The sequence below is a fragment of the Accipiter gentilis genome, chromosome 35 (genome assembly GCF_929443795.1).
Source record: "Accipiter gentilis chromosome 35, bAccGen1.1, whole genome shotgun sequence".
In the NCBI taxonomy this organism is placed as follows: Eukaryota; Metazoa; Chordata; class Aves; order Accipitriformes; family Accipitridae; genus Astur; species Astur gentilis.
In genome coordinates, this window is record NC_064914.1 from 5,651,808 (window position 1) to 5,661,807 (window position 10,000).

Below are 10,000 nucleotides of genomic sequence, written 5' to 3' on the forward strand. Positions count from 1 at the left end.
TCGATCGAAGTTGCTAACAGTTGAGGAGCAACGCTGGATCGTAACGTGTACGGATCGTTCCCTACCGACCGATTTAACGCGACGCGGCAATAGCCTTTCTGGCAGTTCATTAAACAGCTAACAAAACTCATTCCTTCACGCGCGCAAGGCCTGCATGCCTGCGTTAATCGCCAGGGAACGGATACGTACCTACGTCCGTCCGTCCGTACCTACCAGCGGATCGTCGCGGATGGAATGCGACTCGACGAGTCGTAGCAAGTCGTACGAATCGCCGACTCCGAAGGTTCGATTGCGGCACTCCTTTAGGACCTTGCGACGCTCTTGGTCAACGTTAGCGTTCTCCGGCCCCTGCGTTATCGCGCCCGAATTGCTTATTAGACTTTTACGCCGCGTCAGTCTCACTCACCTCGTTGTCGCCCTTTGCTGTCGAGCGATGCTTACTCGTTCAGTCATTACCGAGGATGACGCGCGCACGCCTTCCCTAGGCCGGCTGCCGTTCCTCACCTGGCGCTCGTCTCTCGACCGACTTGTTTGCTTGCTACGCACGTGAGCTCGACCCGGCGGATGTTAATTCACTGCGGCAGAAGTCGGCCCGTGTCGCCCTGTCGAAAAACTATTAATCCACGCCTCAGTTACCGGAGGTTCGTTCATCCTTCCTTACCGGAAGTTCCTCAACCGGAGGCCCGGCGCTCGTCAGGTTCTATCAACAATTCGCGGGGAGCGACAGCTGAATCGCTGTCCTAAGCCGGCCCTGCCCCCGCCGGCCGGCCTCCCTGCAGACCACCCACCCGCCCCTGTCCCTGATGAGTTCTGCGTTAGGAAGCGCAACCCCCGCACCCCGTGCCTTTTTCCTTATCATTTCCTTATCTATTTATTTTCTCGGCCTTTCCTCCCCAGGCCCCCCCCCCGCCTTTTTTTAATTCTTGGTCTCGCCGTCAGGGCCCGCGGACCGGGCAGAGGCGGCGGCGGTCCCCGTCCCGTCCCGTCCCGTCCCGTCCGCCGTGGCGAGCCCGGCCGGCCCGCCGAAGGAGGGCAGGCGGCTGTAGAGCCTGGCGGGCGGCGGCCCTGCACCCTGTCTCTCCCGGGCTGGGCCTCTTCTCGATCCACCGACCTTCGAGCAAAAGCCGGTTCGTCCCGGTCGTCCGGCTCTGCCGTGACGGGCGGACGAGGGGTCGCGCGGCCCTCGCGCGTTCCCCGACCCTCGGTCGTGACCGGTACCTGATCGGGTCCCTCCCGGCTCGGAGGAGGAGGGGGCGGCGGCGGCGGCGGCGGCGGCGGCGGCGGCGGCGGCCTCATCACTGGGCTACCTCCGCTGCTGCTTTCCCAGGGACGGGTCCGACCGGGAGCCGAGCCCATCGCCCGTAGGCAGGCACGGAGCGCAGGCCGGACGGCGAAGCGGCCGACCACCCGGGCTGTAACAGAGAAAGCGGCGTTAGCGACACCGTTGCAAATCTTTCTCATTTCCATCTGCGTGCGCGCCCGCGCCCCGCCAAAACAGGCCCCCGGCCCGAACGCCCACCGCCCGCCGCTGCAGCCGCTCACCCGCCCTTAGACACCCTCCACCCGCTGCCCCGCTCACAGTCGTGGGCTCAAAGAGCGCACGCGCGCACACCACCACCACCACTGCCGCCACCACCACCCCCACCACGCACACACACCCCCCCTTCGAAACAGGCCCCCGGGCTGACACCCCCCCCCCCCACCCCCCCACCCCCCCCCCCCGCACCCTTCCCCGGGCCCGCCGCTACGCAGACACACACCACACACACACGCCGCCGCCCACCCCCCCCTTGCCTCGCAGTTCGCGCCGAGCCTCACTGCCCCCGCTCCCCCCTTCCGCCACCAGGTTTGCCGCCCCGGGGATGGAAGGCGGGAGACTTTAGGACCCTGCGGCGTCCCTGCCGGCTCCGTGCCCGGGCGGGAGGGGGGAGGCCCCGGTGCCGCGCCGTCTCTAACTCCCAGCTGCTGAGTCCCTCTCCTGCCGCACCCGTGGCCCCGCTCCCGCCTTCCTTTCTCAGTCAGCCACCCACTCGCCCTGCTGCACTCCTGCCCGCCCCCGCCGCGGGTGGAAAACTAAATGACCGGAGGGGGACGGGGACGGGGACGGGGACGGGGACGGGGACGTGGACGTGGGACAGAAGTAAGAAAAAAAAAAAAACCTCCAACCGATCCAAACAGAAGCCTTCTCCGAAAAGAGACACCATCCCCCCTCGCCAGCCTACCTCTGCGCCAGGCTCCCCGCCTGCTCGCCAGCCGCTCTCGCCCCGCTCTTTGCCAGCCTCCTTTCCCCGCCGCCGCTGCCGCCACGACTGAGCAGCGGACCGTTCCCGTGGCGGGAAACACCACAGTTTCCGCGGGCCCCGTTGCCGGGCTGCAGACCGCCCCACCCAGCCACCCGCCCCCCACCCCACCCCCGTCTCCGAGACGCCGGAGAGTCTGCGATCGGGAGGGGGCGGGGGCTGCACCTACAGGCTTGCAGGTCGGGGATTGCAGCGCGGGGAGGGAGGGGGAGCACAGCCGTGCAGGGGTGCGTCTATCTGTGTGCGCCTGCATCGCGATGTGTGTGTGTGTGTGTGTGTGCGTGCGTGTGTGTGTGCGCGCGTGTGCGCGCGCCTGTCGCGGGGGCGGGGGGTGGAGGGGTGGCGGTGCCAGCAGGATCGCAGATATGTATTCCACGGATTTACTTTCTTAAAAAAAGTAAAACGTCCAAAAAAAAAAAAAAGGCGGGGGGCGGGGGGTGGAGGGGTGGCGGTGCCAGCAGGATCGCAGATATGTATTCCACGGATTTACTTTCTTAAAAAAAGTAAAACGTCCAAAAAAAAAAAAAAATGCGGGGGGCGGGGGGTGGCGGTGCCAGCAGGATCGCAGATATGTATTCCACGGATTTACTTTCTTAAAAAAAGTAAAACGTCCAAAAAAAAAAAAAAAATGCGGGGGGCGGGGGGTGGCGGTGCCAGCAGGATCGCAGATATGTATTCCACGGATTTACTTTCTTAAAAAAAGTAAAACGTCCAAAAAAAAAAAAAAATGCGGGGGGCGGGGGGTGGCGGTGCCAGCAGGATCGCAGATATGTATTCCACGGATTTACTTTCTTAAAAAAAGTAAAACGTCCAAAAAAAAAAAAAATGCGGGGGGCGGGGGGTGGCGGTGCCAGCAGGATCGCAGATATGTATTCCACGGATTTACTTTCTTAAAAAAAGTAAAACGTCCAAAAAAAAAAAAAAAATGCGGGGGGCGGGGGGTGGCGGTGCCAGCAGGATCGCAGATATGTATTCCACGGATTTACTTTCTTAAAAAAAGTAAAACGTCCAAAAAAAAAAAAAAATGCGGGGGGCGGGGGGTGGCGGTGCCAGCAGGATCGCAGATATGTATTCCACGGATTTACTTTCTTAAAAAAAGTAAAACGTCCAAAAAAAAATAAAAAAATAAAAAAAAATGCGGGGGGCGGGGGGTGGAGGGGTGGCGGTGCCAGCAGGATCGCAGATATGTATTCCACGGATTTACTTTCTTAAAAAAAGTAAAACGTCCAAAAAAAAAAAAAAATGCGGGGGGCGGGGGGGTGGCGGTGCCAGCAGGATCGCAGATATGTATTCCACGGATTTAATTTATTAAAAAAAGTAAAACGTCCAAAAAAAAAAAAAAAATGCGGGGGGCGGGGGGTGGCGGTGCCAGCAGGATCGCAGATATGTATTCCACGGATTTACTTTCTTAAAAAAAGTAAAACGTCCAAAAAAAAAAAAAAAGGCGGGGGGCGGGGGGTGGAGGGGTGGCGGTGCCAGCAGGATCGCAGATATGTATGCCACGGATTTACTTTCTTAAAAAAAGTAAAACGTCCAAAAAAAAAAAAAAAGGCGGGGGGCGGGGGGTGGAGGGGCGGCGGTGCCAGCAGGATCGCAGATATGTATTCCACGGATTTACTTTCTTAAAAAAAGTAAAACGTCCAAAAAAAAAAAAAAAATGCGGGGGGCGGGGGGTGGCGGTGCCAGCAGGATCGCAGATATGTATTCCACGGATTTACTTTCTTAAAAAAAGTAAAACGTCCAAAAAAAAAAAAAAAGGCGGGGGGGGGGGGGTGGAGGGGTGGCGGTGCCAGCAGGATCGCAGATATGTATGCCACGGATTTACTTTCTTAAAAAAAGTAAAACGTCCAAAAAAAAAAAAAAAGGCGGGGGGGGGGGGGGGGCGGGGTGGCGGTGCCAGCAGGATCGCAGATATGTATGCCACGGATTTACTTTCTTAAAAAAAGTAAAACGTCCCAAAAAAAAAATAAAAAAAAAAAAAAAAATGCGGGGGGCGGGGGGTGGAGGGGTGGCGGTGCCAGCAGGATCGCAGATATGTATTCCACGGATTTACTTTCTTAAAAAAAGTAAAACGTCCAAAAAAAAAAAAAATGCGGGGGGCGGGGGGTGGCGGTGCCAGCAGGATCGCAGATATGTATTCCACGGATTTACTTTCTTAAAAAAAGTAAAACGTCCAAAAAAAACATAAAAAAAAAAAAAAAAATGCGGGGGGCGGGGGGTGGAGGGGTGGCGGTGCCAGCAGGATCGCAGATATGTATTCCATGGATTTACTTTCTTAAAAAAACTAAAACGTCCAAAAAAAAAAAAAAAAAAAAAAAAAAGGGGGTGGGGGGTGGGGGGGGTGTTAAAAGCAGGACGCGGGCTGTTGCTGCCGGAGCGGCCGGTGAAAAGGACCGCCAGGTCTACCCGGCTCCGGAGGCCGTCTGCCAGGTCTACCCAGCTCCGGAGGCCGGCGCGGCCGCCGGCGGCGCCCGGAGGACGCGGGGTGTCGCTGCCGGAGCGGCCGGTGAAAAGGGCCGCCAGGTCTACCCGGCTCCGGAGGCCGGCTGCCAGGTCTACCCAGCTCCGGAGGCTGCGCGGCCGCCGGCGGCGCCCGGAGGACGCGGGGTGTCGCTGCCGGAGCGGCCGGTGAAAAGGGCCGCCAGGTCTACCCGGCTCCGGAGGCCGGCTGCCAGGTCTACCCAGCTCCGGAGGCCGGCGCGGCCGCCGTCGGCGCCCGGAGGACGCGGGGTGTCGCTGCCGGAGCGGCCGGTGAAAAGGGCCGCCAGGTCTACCCGGCTCCGGAGGCCGGCTGCCAGGTCTACCCAGCTCCGGAGGCTGCGCGGCCGCCGGCGGCGCCCGGAGGACGCGGGGTGTCGCTGCCGGAGCGGCCGGTGAAAAGGGCCGCCAGGTCTACCCGGCTCCGGAGGCCGGCTGCCAGGTCTACCCAGCTCCGGAGGCCGGCTGCCAGGTCTACCCAGCTCCGGAGGCCGGCGCGGCCGCCGTCGGCGCCCGGAGGACGCGGGGTGTCGCTGCCGGAGCGGCCGGTGAAAAGGGCTGCCAGGTCTACCCGGTTCCGGAGGCCGGCTGCCAGGTCTACCCAGCTCCGGAGGCCGGCTGCCAGGTCTACCCGGTTCCGGAGGCCGGCTGCCAGGTCTACCCGGTTCCGGAGGCCGGCTGCCAGGTCTACCCCGCTCCGGAGGCCGGCGCGGCCGCCGGCGGCGCCCGGAGGACGCGGGGTGTCGCTGCCGGAGCGGCCGGTGAAAAGGGCCGCCAGGTCTACCTGGGTCCGGCGGTACTTAGCCGCATTTCGGGAGCTGTGAGGTAGACCTGATAGCCCCGCCGCTTCCACGGAGCTGGCGAAGGGGTCGCTGTTTTTCGCTGCCTCCAGTTACGTCATCGTAAAAGTCGGTGTCATTGGCCGGTCTCCCCGGTGGGCAGGCACGGCACTCTTGGAGCCGGCCGGGGGCGGGGGCGTGCTTTCCCGTATTATAGGAGCTAGTGGTAACGGGTGCACGGAGCAGCGCTAGTCAGCGGCTGCAAGGCCTGCGGCTCAGCCGGTGAAGTGGGGCCCTGGGCGGTCGTTGTGGTGGCGGCTTCCGTGGTGGCTCGGCTCCCTCTTTCGATGTCTTCGGCCTGTGTGTCCCATCGTTTTCCAAATATGCCAGACCGGTGCCTGCGAGGGTCTGGCAGGCTGCGGTGGCCGCTGACCCCGGGGTGCGAGAACTGTAAAGGTGGATTCTGCTGGGCAAAGCCCGGTGGCCGGCGGTGGCCACCGGCACTCGAACGCGGTAAGACCGGGTGGAACCGAACCTGCCTCGGCTTTCTCCCGGCCTCGGAGGGCCCGATGATGGCAAAGGTGAGCGCTGGTATATGCGAGGGCAGCTGCCCGTGAGCGTCCAGCCCGCCGCGGCCGCCGCCGGCTCCTGAGGGCCCGGTGATGGGTGGGCGAGGTGGCGGCACCTCGTCCTTTCTCTGGCCTTAAGCTGGAGTGGGCAGAGTGGCAGCTGGTTCCCGGTGGCCGGCAGCCGGATGCAGACGGCTGGGGGTTCTCGTGCGTGCCGCAGCTCCCCCCCCAGCACCCGAGGGCCCGGTGATGGCACAGGCGAGAGGCCGCAGTGCCTCGTCCTGTTTTTTGCCGGCATGAGCCATGTGTGGGCGGCCTGTGGTGTCCGGCTGGCCCCGGCTTGCCTGGTTGCAGGAGGGCTCGGTGGGAAAGGTCTGCGGCGTTTTTCCGGGTTAGAGGTGGCGGCACCTCATCGCGTTTTCTCTGGCCTTAAGCCGGAACCCATCCACGAATTGGGCAGAGCGTGAGCGGCGGCCGGCCCTGGTGGCCGGCAGCCGGATGCAGACGGCTGGGGGTTCTCGTGCGTGCCGCAGCTCCCCCCCAGCCCCCGAGGGCCCGGTGATGGCACAGGCGAGAGGCCGCAGTGCCTCGTCCTGTTTTTTGCCGGCATGAGCCATGTGTGGGCGGCCTGTGGTGTCCGGCTGGCCCCGGCTTGCCTGGTTGCAGGAGGGCTCGGTGGGAAAGGTCTGCGGCGTTTTTCCGGGTTAGAGGTGGCGGCACCTCATCGCGTTTTCTCTGGCCTTAAGCCGGAACCCATCCACGAATTGGGCAGAGCGTGAGCGGCGGCCGGCCCTGGTGGCCGGCAGCCGGATGCAGACGGCTGGGGGTTCTCGTGCGTGCCGCAGCTCCCCCCCCGCCCCCGAGGGCCCGGTGATGGCACAGGCGAGAGGCCGCAGTGCCTCGTCCTGTTTTTTGCCGGCATGAGCCATGTGTGGGCGGCCTGTGGTGTCCGGCTGGCCCCGGCTTGCCTGGTTGCAGGAGGGCTCGGTGGGAAAGGTCTGCGGCGTTTTTCCGGGTTAGAGGTGGCGGCACCTCATCGCGTTTTCTCTGGCCTTAAGCTGGGGGCCGCAAAGCGGTGAGAAAATTGCGGCTGTACCTGGTGGCTGGCAAGCCGAACGCAGGCGTCTGGGGTTGTCTAGCTTCCGTGGCATTCCCCCGGCCCTCAACACCCGTGCAGGGCATGGGTCCAGGTCCGTCCCCCCCCGATGGCATGCAGTTGCCTGCGGGGCGGGCAAAGACCGGCAGCCGGTGGTGGCTGTTGGCACTCGAACGCTGGAAGGGCTGGGGGTGTTGAGCCTGCCGTGGCCTTCTACCCTGTCCCGTTGGCCTCAGAAAAATCATTGTCTGGAGCGGGCGTGGCCCGTGGCACCTCCAGCTCCCTGATTTGACTGATCCAGACCCACAGGCAGCGCCTGCTGAGGCGTCCTCGGGTGCGTCGGAGAGCCTCCACGGCGGGCCGGCTCTGCCGGTGTTCAGGTCGTTGGAGCAACCCTCGCAGGCGTTGCCCTCTCACTCGCACGCAGGGCCCCCGCGCCTGCCGTCCGCCCTCCTCCGGGTGGCGGCGGGTGCGAGCGGCCGTCGTTGTCCCAGGACTCGTGGCCGTGGGGCCTCCGCTCCTTCCCCGTCTCCCTTCCCTTACTGATCGATGAGGCGTTTAGGGCGCGTCGGAGGGGCTTCCCGGCGGGCCGGCTCTGCCGGTGTTCAGGCCGGCGTTGCACCTCTCCGCAGACGTTGCCCTCTCACTCGCACGCAGGGCCCCCGCGCCTGCCGTCCGCCCTCCTCCGGGTGGCGGCGGGTGCGAGCGGCCGTCGTTGTCCCAGGACTCGTGGCCGTGGGGCCTCCGCTCCTTCCCCGTCTCCCTTCCCTTACTGATCGATGAGGCGTTTAGGGCGCGTCGGAGGGGCTTCCCGGCGGGCCGGCTCTGCCGGTGTTCAGGCCGGCGTTGCACCTCTCCGCAGACGTTGCCCTCTCACTCGCACGCAGGGCCCCCGCGCCTGCCGTCCGCCCTCCTCCGGGTGGCGGCGGGTGCGAGCGGCCGTCGTTGTCCCAGGACTCGTGGCCGTGGGGCCTCCGCTCCTTCCCCGTCTCCCTTCCCTTACTGATCGATGAGGCGTTTAGGGCGCGTCGGAGGGGCTTCCCGGCGGGCCGGCTCTGCCGGTGTTCAGGCCGGCGTTGCACCTCTCCGCAGACGTTGCCCTCTCACTCGCACGCAGGGCCCCCGCGCCTGCCGTCCGCCCTCCTCCGGGTGGCGGCGGGTGCGAGCGGCCGTCGTTGTCCCAGGACTCGTGGCCGTGGGGCCTCCGCTCCTTCCCCGTCTCCCTTCCCTTACTGATCGATGAGGCGTTTAGGGCGCGTCGGAGGGGCTTCCCGGCGGGCCGGCTCTGCCGGTGTTCAGGCCGGCGTTGCACCTCTCCGCAGACGTTGCCCTCTCACTCGCACGCAGGGCCCCCGCGCCTGCCGTCCGCCCTCCTCCGGGTGGCGGCGGGTGCGAGCGGCCGTCGTTGTCCCAGGACTCGTGGCCGTGGGGCCTCCGCTCCTTCCCCGTCTCCCTTCCCTTACTGATCGATGAGGCGTTTAGGGCGCGTCGGAGGGGCTTCCCGGCGGGCCGGCTCTGCCGGTGTTCAGGCCGGCGTTGCACCTCTCCGCAGACGTTGCCCTCTCACTCGCACGCAGGGCCCCCGCGCCTGCCGTCCGCCCTCCTCCGGGTGGCGGCGGGTGCGAGCGGCCGTCGTTGTCCCAGGACTCGTGGCCGTGGGGCCTCCGCTCCTTCCCCGTCTCCCTTCCCTTACTGATCGATGAGGCGTTTAGGGCGCGTCGGAGGGGCTTCCCGGCGGGCCGGCTCTGCCGGTGTTCAGGCCGGCGTTGCACCTCTCCGCAGACGTTGCCCTCTCACTCGCACGCAGGGCCCCCGCGCCTGCCGTCCGCCCTCCTCCGGGTGGCGGCGGGTGCGAGCGGCCGTCGCTGTCCCAGGACCCGTGGCCGTGCGGCCTCCGCTCCTGCCTCGTTTGCCTTCCCTTGCTGATCCGATGAGGCGTTTAGGGCGCGTCGGAGGGGCTTCCCGGCGGGCCGGCTCTGCCGGTGTTCAGGCCGGCGTTGCACCTCTCCGCAGACGTTGCCCTCTCACTCGCACGCAGGGCCCCCGCGCCTGCCGTCCGCCCTCCTCCGGGTGGCGGCGGGTGCGAGCAGCCGTCGTTGTCCCAGGACTCGTGGCCGTGGGGCCTCCGCTCCTTCCCCGTCTCCCTTCCCTTACTGATCGATGAGGCGTTTAGGGCGCGTCGGAGGGGCTTCCCGGCGGGCCGGCTCTGCCGGTGTTCAGGCCGGCGTTGCACCTCTCCGCAGACGTTGCCCTCTCACTCGCACGCAGGGCCCCCGCGCCTGCCGTCCGCCCTCCTCCGGGTGGCGGCGGGTGCGAGCGGCCGTCGCTGTCCCAGGACCCGTGGCCGTGGGGCCTCCGCTCCTGCCTCGTTTGCCTTCCCTTGCTGATCCGATGAGGCGTTTAGGGCGCGTCGGAGGGGCTTCCCGGCGGGCCGGCTCTGCCGGTGTTCAGGCCGGCGTTGCACCTCTCCGCAGACGTTGCCCTCTCACTCGCACGCAGGGCCCCCGCGCCTGCCGTCCGCCCTCCTCCGGGTGGCGGCGGGTGCGAGCGGCCGTCGTTGTCCCAGGACTCGTGGCCGTGGGGCCTCCGCTCCTTCCCCGTCTCCCTTCCCTTACTGATCGATGAGGCGTTTAGGGCGCGTCGGAGGGGCTTCCCGGCGGGCCGGCTCTGCCGGTGTTCAGGCCGGCGTTGCACCTCTCCGCAGACGTTGCCCTCTCACTCGCACGCAGGGCCCCCGCGCCTGCCGTCCGCCCTCCTCCGGGTGGCGGTGGGTGCGAG